The sequence below is a fragment of the Mus musculus genome, chromosome 13 (genome assembly GCF_000001635.26).
Source record: "Mus musculus strain C57BL/6J chromosome 13, GRCm38.p6 C57BL/6J".
Taxonomy (NCBI): Eukaryota; Metazoa; Chordata; class Mammalia; order Rodentia; family Muridae; genus Mus; species Mus musculus.
The window spans coordinates 119,740,506-119,755,392 of record NC_000079.6 but is presented as its reverse complement, the minus strand read 5'-3'; the positions used below and the strand labels follow the sequence as shown (position 1 = coordinate 119,755,392).

Here is a 14,887-nt window from a genome sequence, read left to right as displayed (position 1 = left end):
GTCACACGTGAGCCAGAGGGCAGCCTAGCGTCTCGCATGCCCACACCGGTTCTCTGAACCACAAGAGCCAGGCGCCAGCCCAAATCCGTTAGTTTGTAACTAGGGCTGAGCACCTGTGTGACCTGGATTAGGAGCGGACTTAACTTCTCACAGCTGTGGCCCGGGGGAGGGGTGGTGGTGGCATGAACCCTCAAGGACACCATACACCAGAATCCTCCCCTAGAGAAAGGTGCTTCTTTGGGAAGATCCAACAAAGTAAGGAGGAGCCTCATTTCTCTTCCCAGGCACCTCTCTAGGATTATTATAATGGAAATAGAGGACCTGGAGATACAACCAGGAAGAGACTTCCACAGGGTCTTTAAAACTCTGCAAGCAGAACCCATGGATTCCGAAGGAGAGGCCAAGAGATTGACTGTCCCCTTTCCCTCTCTTCCTCTTCTCTTCACTCTACCTCACCCTTTCTCTCCCTTCCTTTTTCAGTTCCCCCTTCCGGAGTGTAGTAGACAAGAGTGCTCTATGTTAAACACTCCTCCCACCCCCTGCCAACACACACACACACACACACACACACACACACACACACACACACACACACACACACACACACTCCATTTCAAAATAAGGACAAATGAATCACATTCTAACTGCTGCTCGCTGTGAAATTCAGACAAGTTTGGAAACTAAACAAATCACATTTGCACTCTGGGGCCTGGGGTATCCAGAAGGGAAACAAGCAAACCCAGAGGAACAAAAATTTGTTCCAAGTTACGATTTCAAACGGGAATGTAAAACAGGTATTTGTTTATCGTAATAGGGATTTTTTAAAAAAATGTTTGAAGATCTGCATACACAGTTTGCATCATCAGCATTCAGTGTGATTCACAGAAGCACTTCAGGAGATGGTTTTTGTTAGTGTTGCAAAAGCCCTTCTAATTTTGGTTGCCATGGTAACTAAAGAAGGCGCCCTGCACTTAAAGAGGCTGCCTGGATGGAACTGTTCCTGAAGGGAACTCCTCATGTCCCCTCCCGTCGCCACAACAATAACAGAATTCATAAAGAGATTTGTTTCTTTTCCTTAAAGTAGTTAAACTCTAAGCCATGTTTTGGTGTTTTGTTTTGTTTAAGTTTTTTTCCCCCAAATTTTCAGTCTGTTCTTCAGACCTTTCCTCTCAGACAAATGAGAATAAACATAGCGCCCTTCAGCAAGTCAAATGGCCACCAGTCCTGAGGGCTCAGCTCTCTTCCCACACTCACTGAACCAACAGAGGACAGAGGAGCTGTTTGATGTTCAAGGAATCCTGGCCTGGGACTAGACTGCCCTCTCTATTTAGCGGTTAAATGTGGAATTCTAATTAGCTTTTTAATTAGGAGCTGGAGGATGTAGGTGGGGGGCCTGGCAGAGGCTACTGGAGGGAAAGCTGAGCCCAGCTCTCCCCAGATTGATGTTTGCTGGGCTGTTGAATGTGCTTAGGACAGCTCTCAAGCACTTATTTTTGGACTGACCGCTATTAGGTGGCAAACCTGGAAAAACCTTCAAGAAAGACCTTTTTCTGTTAGGGAGCAATGTGGCTGGAATTTTGGGCTGAATTGTGTGCTTTTCTTTATTTAAGCTGCATTTCAAATAAAGACAGGTCTGTAAGAGTCCAAATTTCCCAGTCAGGACTACAAATAAGTTATAGAACGCTATGCTCTCACTTGTCTCTAGGGTTTTCGTTTAGAAAGCTTAATTTGGGACAAGCCGTGGTTCCACACTCTAAACATTTTTCTCAACAAGTGTTGGTGCCTTTAAAAATATAATTCTTCAACAACCACCATTTCTCTTATTTCTAGACATCAATCCCACACATTGATGGCATATGAATGGAAATTTCAGAAGCTTCTAGGCTTACCGTATCAAAGGGGGAAACACAACGATTTTGTCTGAGTAAAGTTATGTTTTCAGCCACATACAGGGCTTCATTTGGGGGAATCTTAAAAACTAAAATAGGCTTCAACTTCAATCTGTATTTCTCTACAACTAAAGAGCCTTGGCTCATTGGTTGGTTTTCTAGAATTTGCTATAAATCTCAGAAGAAAACATCCAAGTCACTTATAATGGTAATAGTGCACAGATGGAATGAACTCTATTATAGTTTTTAAATAACTCTGAATTGCTTCAAGGTCAGCTCAGCCACTGTAATGTAGGATATTTTTGACCATTTGCACAGGTGGGTAAGGTGCAGTCCAAAGTCAAATGATTTGAGCTAAGCACCTGGAAAATTAAAACAAAAATCTAAGTCACTTGGAAAGTTTAGGGAGGTGGGTATCAGTCAAGACTTAGAGAAACAGGGTGAGAAAAGAGAGAAAGCGGGGGTGGGGGTGGGGGGATGGCAGTGGAAGAGTTTAGGACAGGGGAGGAATAAAGTTGTGAGGCCAGGAGGAGAAAGCAGATTAAGACAAAGTGAACGGAAGAGAACATTGAGGATAAAGGGGGTTGCTGAGAAGGAAAGCCAAGTTGCATAACCAGAATCTAAAAAGACTTCTACTCGCTCTATAGACCAGGCTGGTCTTGAAAAATTATATTTGTCTCCAGTAGTGTTTGTTTTCCTGGTTTTTTTTTTTTGTTGTTGTTGTTTTGTTTGTTTGTTTGTTTGTTTCCCAAGACAAAGCTTACTCTGTGTAGCCCTGGCTGTTCTGGAACTCCAGCTCTGAAGACCAGGCTGACCCTTGAACTCAAGAGATCCACCTGCCTCTGCCTCCTGAGTGCTGAGACTGAAGGTGTGTGCCACCACCACGCAGCAAGACTGTGGTAATAACAACACTTACACTCCCCAAATACAGTCACTGTCAGCTTTTAGTTCTTCAGTTGAATCACTTACCTTCCTATATCCAAATAATTGTCCTAAGTTTGCAGTGTTTGGATTTAACAGTTTTGGACATCGCCTACAGAGTTACTCTTCTCCTACGTATGGATTTAACTCTCTTAATCCACTCCTTCCAACTTGGTTTCTCCATTTTTTTTCCCCCAATATAGTGTGTACATGAAACTCACCTACATCTTCATAAAAGCCTGGGGGAGGGCTCAGTGGGTAAAAACACCTGACATGTTAGCCTGGGGTCTTTAGTTCCGATCCCCAGAACCTGTGTACAAGCCAGAATTGGTGGTGCTCGTGTTTGTAACTCCAGCAATCCTAATAGATGTCGAAGACAGTGACTGAAGAATTTCCACAAAACTCTAGGGTCAGCAGCTAGTTTGCAATACACAGTACAATGGCAAAACAAGAAACTCTGTCAAACAAGAATTGGGGTGGGGGGCGGCGGCAAGAGAACCACTCCTATAGCATGGACCTATAGTATGGTCTCTGTCTCCATTTCTCTCTCTCTCCCTCCCTCTCTCCTTCCCTCTCTATCCCCCCCCCGTCTCTGCCCCCTCCCTTCCTCTCCTCCCTCAGCATAAAAGCCTCTAGTCTTATGTAAGATAGCTGAATATTTTATAGGACATTAGCTAAAGTAGCTGAAGCACCTCTGTAGTCTTCAGATATAGTGCGAGGATGACTTTTAGAAGCTACAAATTGTTCTCAAACCTCTCCTGCCATTGTTGGGTGACCTAGATTTTAAGCAGGGGTGGTGGTGAAGAGAAAGAGTTAGGGGCTAAAGTTATGTTCTAAGGACAGTGACTAGGAACAGCCGCAGGGAGCAAAGCTCTTGCCTGGACCACAGTGGAGGATTCAGTCCTTCAACATCTCTTATAAATTATATCACAATACTTTGTTAAGACTGTACAATAGCCGGGCGTGGTAGTGCACGCCTTTCATCCCAGCACTAGGGAGGCAGAGGCGGATGAATTTCTGAGTTCGAGGCCAGCCTGGTCTACAGAGTGAGTTCCAGGACAGCCAGGGCTATACAGAGAAATCCTGTCTCGAAAAAACAAACAAACAAACAAAAAAACTAAAAAAAAAAAAAAAAGACTGTACAATAACTGTCCACAGCCTATCCATGTTGTGAACTCTATTTCTTTCAGCCTCTCCTTCTCTCTCTATTTTATATGATCTTTAGAGAAAACATATGTTTTTGTTACTTTAGTTTTTAGGAGCCCATTGCTCTTTCTTGCCAGATATTCGAATGGCTGTGAAAACATCTCTTCTTGGAATGTTCTCACATTCAAGAACATCTGGCAAGAGACAGTCCTTCCCTGGTGTCCTCTAAGCCAGGCAGTTCTCCAATCCTAGCTAATTACGCACAGTTCCGATGTACACGGGTGTTCTGATCCCCTGTCCTCTCACTTTTCCCCATTCTTTCTTTACTGCCCCCTTTATTGAAGCACTTGTTCTACTAGCTTAAAGGTTTTTTGTTTTTGTTTTAAGCTGGATGGTGGCACATGCCTTTAATCCCAGCACTTGGGAGGCAGAGGCAGTCAGATCTCTGAGTTTGAGGCTAGTCTGTTTTACAGAGTGAGTTCCAGGACAGCTAGGGCTACACAGAAAAACCCAGTCTGGGATATATATAATGAAAAGAAAAAAGAAAAGAAGAGAAGAGGGGAGGGGAGGGGAGGGGAGGGGAGGGGAGAAGAGAAGAAGAGAAGAGAAGAGAAGAGAAGAGAAGAGAAGAGAAGAGAAGAGAAGAGAAGAGAAGAGAGAAAAAAATAACGTGTAGGAGTGTTTTCCTGAATGTATGTCTACACCATGTTCATGCCTGATGTCTATGGAGGTCAGAAGAGGTCATCAGATCTCCTGGAAATGGGGTTACAGATGTTCAGAGTCACTATGTGGGTGCTGGGAATCAAACCCAGGACGTCAGCAAGAGCAGACAGTGTTCTTAATTCTGATCCATGTCTCCAGTCCCTCTGTTGGTGGCAGCTCCTCTTCCTCCTCTTCCTTTTTGTCTTTGTCAGGATTTATTTTTCTTACAGATCTGTCTACTCAAATACAAAAAAGAACAAATTAAATTATTCTCTTTCAACTTCTAAAAGTTCTGCATAGGCTCAGGTTATAAGAAACTGTTATTCAGTTAGTCCACTTGAGCCCTCACTCAGATCAATTTTAAATTGGCCTTTGATCCAGTTGAGTAGATCGCCATGTGCTTTCTGCAAAAGGGAGCCATTTCCTCGGTAGTAAGGAAAGCCACTGTGAAGAACATGGCCTAGGGATGCCCTCAGTGGTGGAAAGTGTCTGCCCGGTGTCTATGAGGCTTTGGATTTGGTCTCTAGACAGACAGACAGACAGACACACACACACATACACACCACCACCACCACCACCACCCAAAATAAAACCAAAACACAAAGTGCACTCTGCATGGGAGGCTGGCGGGAAAAGAGGCTGAAAGGAAGGAAACCAGGCTTATTTTTAGTTGTTGCAGTGGCAGGTGTCTGTGGCCCTAGCTACTCAGGAGGCTAATGTACCAGAGATCTTGGACTCAGCAATTCAAAGTCAGCCTAGAGCCGGGCATGATGGTGCACGCCTTTAACCCCAGCACTCAGGAGGCAGAGGCAGGCAGATTTCTGAGTTCAAGGCCAGCCTGGTCTACCGAGTGAGTTCCAGGGACAGCCAAGGCTACACGAAGAAATCCTATCTTAAAAAAACAAAAACAAACAAACAAACGGTCAGCCTAGATGGAATTAAAAATGACAAGGTGCAGATTCTAAGCTCTTTTGCAGTGTTCAATGACACAGTGGTATAACTGACCTAAAGATCAGAAGATCAGAGCTACAATGTCCAGAGCCAAGGACTGGTTGTGTTTTCTTCAGAGAACCAAAGTTAAGTTAGTTCACTTGTATCCTAAGAGTCTCTTTACTGTTTATGGCTGTTCTGTCCTAAGAATTTTAAGGAATTTTTTAAAACTTTAAAAATGTGTGTGTGTGTGTGGGGGGGGGCATGGGCACGGAGGGGACGGGATAAAGGGGTTGGGGGAAACCCGCATCCCTGAGCAGGCGATGCGGAAGGACTACCACATGCTTTCCACATTGCCCCAGGTGGGTGTCTGGCATTGTGAAGCCACTGACCCCAGCTCGGCGGGTGGTGGACAAGGGGCAGTCCTAGGCACCAGGTTCCTAGCTTTGGGCATCCCATACGATGATGGACACCACAGAAGAGCTGAGAACAGAATGAGGGCCCTGGGGGGCGGCTCATCAGCTCCAGGGCCGAAGGGAGGGGAGGGCAGGGGGAGAGGGCGCTTGATGGTTCTCACACAGGCAAAAGTCCTTGGTCCGGGTCTGTGGCTGGAGCTCAGGAAGGCCTTCTGACAGGAGGTTAGACGCCACTCTCTAGGGGAAAGCCTATCCCATCCTTCAAGCACAGCGGGCTTTGATGAGCAGAGACTGTCTATGGTTTTAGAGCTTTATTGTAGAAAGGCAGAGAGAAAGAGAGAAGGTAGAGAGAGGCCAGCCATGGCCACTTGGAGAGAAGGAGGAAGGGAAAGAGAGAAGGAGGGCTAGAGATGAGAGTAAGAAAGGTGGAAGCTTAAAGAGAGCGAGGAGGGGCCAAGCAGTCCCGTTTATAGTGGCCTGGGCTATCTTGCTGTTGCCAGGTAACTGTAGGGAGGAGCATATCTGGCTATAGTCAGGTAACTGTGGGGGTGGAGTCTAGCCAGAAGGGCAGAAGCTTGGAACATTGTCTGCGTGACTTACAGTCACAGAATTATGGAGTTGGGGGCTCTGTGGTGCCAGGCACCTGACTCTGGGAACGTGGCTCGCTTTTCTGTCCCTTGTAGAGTTCTCTACTGGGTCACCAGAGAAACCCCATTCAACCAAAATAGGCTGCCTATCACAGTCCCACATGTATGTATACACACACATATATGTACACACACACACACTTATATAATTAATTCATTCCTTTCCCCCTTCCTCTTCCTGATTCGCTGCTTACCAGAAGGGCATAGTCAAGGCATTCAAGGGGACTGGTGCTCAGTTACTCGTTCTCTGGGGTTGGACAGAGTTCTCAACATTTTTAAGCTGCTTATTCCATCAGCAGAATGGGCAGTGTGTTCTCTGTGGGGGTCTGAATGAGAGTGGTCCCTGTAGGCTCACATGTGTGAATGCTTGGTCCCTGGTTGGTGGAACTGTTTTAGGAAGGATTAGGAGGTGTGGCCTCGTTGGAGAAAGCATGCCATTGGGGATAGGCTTTGAGGTTTCAAAAGTTCACTTCAAAAAAAACCCAAAAAACAAAAAGCCTGGCGTGGTGACGCACACCTTTCATCCCAGCACTCAGGAGGCAGAGGCAGGCAGATTTCTTAGTTTGAGGCCAGCCTGGTCTACAAAGTGAGTTCCAGGACAGCCAGGGCTATACAGAGAAACCCTGTCTCGGAGAAAAAAAAAAAAAAGTCTACTTCACACCCAGTCCCCCCTTGTCTCTCCCCCCTCCCTTCCTCTGTCCTCCCCCACTACTCTCTCTGACTTCAACTTGTGGATAAGATGTGAGCTCTCAGCTACTGCATCAGCATCATGCTGCCTGCCTGCTGCCATGCTCCCTGCCAGGACGTTCTTGGACTCAACCTTTGAAACTGCAAGCAAGCCCCCAACTAGATGCTTTCTCTTATAAGTCACCTGGATCATGGTATCTCATTGCAGCAATAGGAGAGTAACGTAGTCGCCATCTTACAGAAATTGTTACAATGACCGAATCAATGATATAAGAATATTTGGCACAGTGCTTGGTATATAGTAAGTGATTAATAAAAGTAGCTTTCAATATTCCTCACCGTTATAATAAAATCTATCATATAGGCTTAAGCCCAGCTAAAATAATAACTACCTCAAAATATCTGTGTGAACGTGCATACTTAGTAATGCATATTCCTTCATAGAACCTCATGTAGTATGCTTCAATTATTTTTCTGTTAATTTTTTACTAGTATTCATTTGGAACCTACTATAGCCTTGCTTCCATTAAATGCTAGGATACACTGAAGATATGAAACAAAAGGCTAGTTTTAGACAGGTTGAACATAATTCGTATATGACTGTGTCCAGCGGGAGTATAGATAACAGCAATTAACATCAGGTGGTAAAGAGGACAAAATGATAAGATAGTACTTTCCCTGAGCATTTTGAATACTTTCTTTTTATATATTAAACTCATACCTAATCTGCAACTAAGGATACGTTGACTCTTTCCTTTCCTCTTTGTATCCCTTGTTTTCTTTCACCTGTCTTTCTGCTCTAGCTAAGATCTCAAGCACTCTACTGAACAGAAATGGAGAGAAGGAGCCTTATCTTGTTCCTAATTTTAGCGGAAATGCTTTTAGTTTCTCTAGACTTAGCAGGGATATTTATTCTTGTAAATTATCTTGATTATTCTGAGATGTCTCCATATCCCTAGCCTCCACAAGACTTTTGTCGTGAAGAGATAGATAGCTATTGAATTGCGTAAAAGGCTTATTTTCTGCATCTAACAAGATGGCTATGTGGTTTCTTTATCTGGTGGATTACATTTATGTTGAGCTACAACTTTGGGATGAAGCTGATTTAGGTCATGGTAGGTAATCTTTTTGATACACTCTTAAATTTGGTTTGCAAGTATTTTATTGACAATTTTGGCATATATGTTCATTAGAGAGGTTAGATTATAAATTTGTTGGAGCTTTGGCTGGCTTTTATATCAGAGTAATACTGGATTCTGACTTCATAAAAATAGTTTGGAAAATTTCCTTCCTTTTCTATTTTAAGTCATATTTAAGGAGTATTAGTTGCTAAGGTTTGGTTGGTTGGTTGGTTGGTTGGTTGGTTGGTTGGTTGGTTGGTTTTTAGGCCTGGTAGATCTCTGTGCTATATTGATCTAGTCCTGGGATTTTTTATTTTTTAGTTAGGAATATTTAATTACTGCTTCTATTTCATTGCTTGTTATGAGTCAAGAACCTCAACATAAGAGCTGATACCCTGAATCTGACAGAGGAGAAAGTAGGGAATATACTTGAATTTATATATTGAACCCAATAGCACAGGCATTAAGACCAACAATTGACAAACAGGACCACATGATACTAAAATGCTTCTGAAGAGCAAAAGGACACCTCATTCTGGTGAAGAGATAGCCTACAGAATGGGGGGAAATATGACAGAGGGCTAGTATCTAAAATATATTTTAAAAGTTAAAAAAAAATCCTAAACATGAATTAAACAGTTACAAAATAGGCCATGGAAATAAAAAGAGTTCTCAAAAGATAAAGTAGGAAGTAGCAGAGAAACATTGCTAATATCCTTAGTCAACAGAGAAATGGAAATTAAAACCACTTTGAGTTTCACACACACACACACACACACACACACACACACACACACACACACACACAGGGTCAGAAGTAGTAGCCATAAAACAAATGCTGGCGTGGATGTGGGAAAATGGGAATATTTATTCACCGCTGATGCAAGCACAAGCTAGTGTAGCCCCTGTGGCCATCAGTGTGGAGGTTCCTTGAAGAACTAGAAATCGATCTGCCACAAGGCTCAACTGCATCGTTCTTGGACTCCACATCCTACGACAGAGAAACTCTCTCATGTGTGCTTAATGCTGTTTGATTCACAATAACCAGGAAATAAAAACTCCAAAACTAGGAACGGGTTATCTCTTTTTGAGATATCTTTCTGTTGGCCAGTGGGATCTCCACAGATCCTCAAATATTATATGCAGTTCGCGTCTGTGTTCAGCAGTAACTCTCCAAAACTTGTAGGTAAAACTCTATTGGCTGAAGGTACCACATGCTTGAGTCATAAAACGTGAAGAACCAAGTGGGCACTGACCCGGGAGCTTCATCCTTATACTGGCAATCTTTCACCGTGCTGGAAGATGCCTTGCAGACTAGGAGAGGAAGAAATTAACCATCAGTCTAATCTGACTGCAAACATCAGAGCCACAGTAACAACTGTCCTGGCGAGGGATGCTCATTGGAGCAAGAGTGACAAGAACTGGGAGTAACTGACCCACACCATGAGATGGTGACCCACACTGTCATCAGGATCAAGAATCTGTGGTTACCTCGTAGGTCCTAAGGGAAAACCCGATATTATTATGTTAAATGAATATAGGACTATGGGCTGGAGAGGAGGTGGCTCAGCAGTTAAGAGCACTTGACTGCTCTTCCAGAGGTCCTGAGTTCAATTCCCAGCAACCACATGGTGGCTCACAGCCATCTGTAATGGATCCAATGCCTTCTTCTGATGTGTCTGAAGATAGCTATAGTGCAGTCATAAAAAAAATAAATAAATAAATCTTTAAAAAAAGAATATAGGACTAAATAATTAGCCCTAATAATTTATTACTATATCTCAACCCTCATCAAAGAAGTTTTTTCTTGCAGTAGATGGTGATTATTAGTATTACGGGTCACATGCAGAGAATAAGATTTATTTATTTATTTATTTATTTATTTATTATATGTAAGTACACTGTAGATGTCTTCAGACACCCCCATAAGAGGACATCAGATCTCATTACAGATGGTTGTGAGCCACCATGTGGGTGCTGGAATTTGAACTCAGGACCTTCAAGAAGGGCAGTCAGTGCTCTTAACCATTGAGCCATCTCTCCAGCCCAGAATGCTCACTTCTAAATGGATGTCTAGATTACATCCCTCCCCCTGGGGTTTAGGGAGCTTCATGGAAGAGGTAGCAAAAAGATGGTAAGAGCCAGGGGTGATGGAACAGTGTTTCCTAGACACGGCAGGACAGTAGCTGAACACTTGGTGATTGTGACATTGTGCATAAGACCTGTGCAAGCTCAAACCAGACTTAATCCCAGCAAGAAGGTGGGGAGGTGGTCGTAGAGTCCCACCAGTCCCTGAAGAGCAATTGGCATTTGATAGCTGCCGGGAGAGTCATCTGGTTTCCTTTAAGAATAACCCCCTACTAGGTCAGCCACACTCCAGAGCAGACCCCATCCCCAGGAATATTCAGTCAACACAAATTGGACTCAGTAGCTATTTAAGAGAACTCGAGAACTTAAGGGCTAAGAGAGAAAAAGCAAAAGCAAGTGTGTTCCGTTCGGGGAAACTGGATTGTAAAGGCACCTGGCCTGAGACTTTGAGGAATAAGTTCCACAGTTGAGGCAGATCTCAGACCATTGTTCCAGATTAGACATTCAACTGTAAGTCTATGGTCCTTGGCGGAAAGAGAGGGGATTCCTTGGGATCCTGGGTAGACCCTGAGTGGCTTGAGCCTTAGAGGTCTGACTTTACTTACTGCTACTTTGTGTTGCTTTTGGCTCCACTGGAGAGATATAAAACTTGGAGGAGCAGGGAGAAAGGCCCAGGGAAGGCTATGGGTGTATATATTTAAAGAGCTGTTTGGAGAAGCTAAGACGTGCAGAGAAGGTCTTAAAGACAGAGCAGAGATTATTCTCAGTGCTTTAAAAATAAAGTTAAATCTGCTGGAAGAAACTAACATAGCACATCCTAAAAATAAAAGCCTGAGAAGAAATAAGGCTTTTCTACACTTGGTGTGAGCCATTAGCCTTGGAAGCCTCTCATACTCTCTCGGGTTGTTTGGGTGGTTTAGGGGCTGGCACAAATGCTTGTTTGCAAACATTCTGATGCCCTCAACTCAAATGGTCCCTTAGGAATGTCTACCCACCTGCGATGTGCTTCTCAGGGAATGGTAGCCTGTCTTAGGAAAGCAGAGGGACATATTTCAACAAGCCCACAGTGTCTCAGAAAATTCCCACCAGACATGAGCTGCCCCAGGGGCACTTCTAGCATTTAAAAGCCTCACACTCAGGAGACACAACAGTAACACAGCTCCACCCAGAGGCTCTTCACTTAAACCCAATTCAGAATAGACCAGTCAGTAGGGTCCCCAACCCCGCTTCTCTTCCTCTTTTTAGTGATTCCCCTATACAAAAGTAACATGGCCACCTTATCCTGGGATAATGAGTCAGAGACAAAAGGAAAGGCCACAGCCTGGTTGAGACACAGCTTTTGCTCCACTGATAAATGTAATCAAGCCGCTTGTTACCCCTCAGTCTAACATCTGGGAGCAGTCTCCATGCAGAGGCTAAGCATGGTTCTGGGTCTGCTCCTGAATATTTGGGAGCCCCAAGAACTCCTTGTATAGCGTACTGTGTAGATTATGAGTCTAGTGTTCGCTGTACTTGTGTCATTTCAAGAGAAAACGAATTTAGAAAGCCTACCAGATGTATTCCTAATTATAGTTATGATTCTCCCTTGTTGCTCCTGTAGGCTCAGAGGAGAGCACAGGAGCCCACAAGTGCCATCTGTCTGTCTGTCTGTCTGTCTGTCTGTCTGTCTGTCTTAGGTTTTTACTGCTGTGAACAGACACTATGACCAAGGCAACTCTTATAAAGGACAACATTTAATTGGGGCTGGCTTACAGGTTCGGAGGTTCAGTCCATTATCATCAAGGTGGGAAGCATGGGCAGCATCCAGGCAGACATGGCATGCAGGAGGAGCTGAGAGTTCCACATCTTCATCTGAAGATGTCTAGGAGAAGACTGGGTCCATGTGGTTAGGAGGAGGGTCTCTTTGCCTGCCCCCACAGTGACACACTTCCTCTAACAAAGCCACACCTCCAAATAGTGCCACTCCCTGGGCTAAGCATATTCAAACCACTGTTCTATCAGTCTGTCTGTCTGTCCGCCTGCCTGCCTGCCGTCTATCTATATATTTATCTATCTACTTACTGAGACAGGATTTGTTTCACCATGTAGCCCTAGCTGTCCTAGAACTCACTTTGCAGACCAGGCTGGCCTTGATATCGCAGAGATCTGCCTTCCTCTGCTTCTCAACTGATGGGACTACAAGTGTGCTCCACTATGCCTGGCTTCATTTCTTTCTTTCTTTTACCACCAATATTTGAATACTCTAAAGTCAATTGGTTAGTTATGCCAAGTGACCTACGTTGTGCCTGCTATGCCTTTCTTGGCCATCTATTTCTAGATTCCAAACTTTCCTTTTTTTGAATGTTGGATTCCATCATTCCAGGCAGGTGGGGCAGGTTATTATATTAGAGCTAAGTTACTTTTACATATGTGGCCTTCAGAGACAGGAAACGTTCTCAGATAACAATAGGTTTTTTGGTTTTTGTTTTTTTGTTTTGTTTTGTTTTTGCCCCTAGGTCAAGGGCTAATTATAATAAAAACAAAAACAATTATAGAAGATGTCCACATGGTAAAAAAGAAAGAAAAAAAGGAAAAGAAAAGAAACGAAACAACGGGACACTAACTCCACCCATCTCCTTTCCCTGACTCCCTACCACAGTTGAGTACTCACCTCTCTCCTCACTCAGGCTGAAGTTTTTCTGCACACCACAGACACGCGACCCTTTCTTGAGTATGCACAGATCTGCATGCAAATGAATAACGGCCGGGTTCTCCCAGAGCATTCTTTAGCTTTACAATTCTAATTCCAAAAATGCCAGCTGAAGCAACTTGGGTGGACGGAGGGTCGCAGGAGGGAGGCAGTGGCCTGAGATTCCCATCAGAAACCCGCGCTTGCCCCCGGGCTGCAACCTTCCGGAAAAACGCTTTTGCATTTAAATAATGATCAGTCTCCAGGGCTCTGAGCTCTGCTCCTGCGCTGCCCTGTGAGATGAGAGATCCTCATTATCTACTTTCATTTTGCCTCCTTGGGGAAATTTTTTCAGTCAGAAATACAGGTCAATTAGCAAGCTCCAAGGAAAAGGAACAGTGCAATTCTAAGAGTTGGCAGGAAAGCCTGCTGGCTCCCTGGCAGGCGGCTCCTAAACTATCTCCAACAGCGTGCAATCACTACATCCGTCAGCCCCGGGTTAGGGACCTCACTAGAGAGCAAAGCATCACTAATTACATTTGCCTTCTCTTTACCATCATGGAAACCTCAGCACCGCTGCCTATGCCCAGAAGTTGGAGAAATAAAGGCACAGACAGACAGACAGACACAGCTCTTTCCCCTCCAGTTTTTTGTTATTGTTGTTTTTTGGTTTTTTATTTGCTTGATGTGGCTTGGTTTGTTTTTTGAGACGAGGTCTGACTTTGTAGCTCAGGCTGGCCTGGAACTTCGTGCCTCAGCCTTCAAGGGCTAGGTCTATTCTCTTTTAAATGATTTATTTTATTTTTTTAAATCTCTCTCTCCCTCTCCCTCCCTCCCCTCCCCTTCTCCCCCTCTCCTCCTGCTCTCCTTCTCCTTCCCCCTCTCCCTCTTCCTTTCCTCCCCCCTTCCCTCCCCCTCCCCTTCTCTCTTCCCTCCTCTCTCTCTCTCTCTCTCTCTCTCTCTCTCTCTCTCTCTCTCTCCCTCTCCTGTGTCTGTGTGTATCTGTGTGTGTCTGTGTGTGTGTCTGTGTGTGTCTGTGTGTATCTGTGTGTGTCTGTGTGTGTCTGTGTGTGCCCTAGGAAGCCATCTAATGATATCAGATCCTGAACTACCTGACATGGGTCCTAGGATCTGAACTCCAGCCCTCTGCAAGAGTAGCAAAGGACTCTTAACCACTGAACCCTCTCTCTAGCCCCTTCAGAATCCTTTCAAAGAGCAGTTTCTTTTGCTCTTTGCCAGTGAAGTCTGTCTGGGCTAGGGAAGTAGCTCAGTAGGTAGAGTGTCTGCCTAACATTGCATGAAACCCGGGGTTCAATCCCCGGGACTGACCACATCAGTTAGGCATGGTAGCACATGGGAGGTATAGGTAGGAGGACCACATATGCTCCTGGATGCCACGATTCGTGTTCTTCAATGGCTTTGCATCATTTACTGCCTTCTTTTTTTTTTTTTTTTTTCTTTTTTTAACAAGCCCACTATAAGAGGGGGCTGTTTGGCTCCTCCTTGTTCTCTTAAGCTATTTTTTTTAAAGATTTATTTATTAATGTAGCTGTCTTCAGATACACCAGAAGAGGGCATCAGATCTCATCATGGATGGTTGTGAGCCACCATGTGGTTGCTGGGATTTGAACTCAGGACCTTCAGAAGAACAGTTGGTGCTCTTAACCACTGA

The 14,887-nt window shown here is 44.3% G+C and overlaps 1 protein-coding gene and 1 long non-coding RNA gene across 2 annotated transcripts in view; one reads left to right on the top strand and one right to left on the bottom strand.

Moving 5' to 3' along the window:
• Positions 1-14,887, top strand: part of Nim1k (NIM1 serine/threonine protein kinase) — a 45,789-nt gene that overhangs the window by 490 nt on the left and 30,412 nt on the right. The gene's annotated exons all lie outside the window — the stretch shown is intronic.
• Gm52026 lies at positions 9,314-13,621 on the bottom strand. Its single transcript, XR_003950531.1, has 3 exons — positions 13,198-13,621; positions 12,300-12,419; positions 9,314-9,773 (listed from the first exon to the last, which is right to left on the bottom strand). It is a non-coding gene; the product is annotated as a predicted gene, 52026 (long non-coding RNA).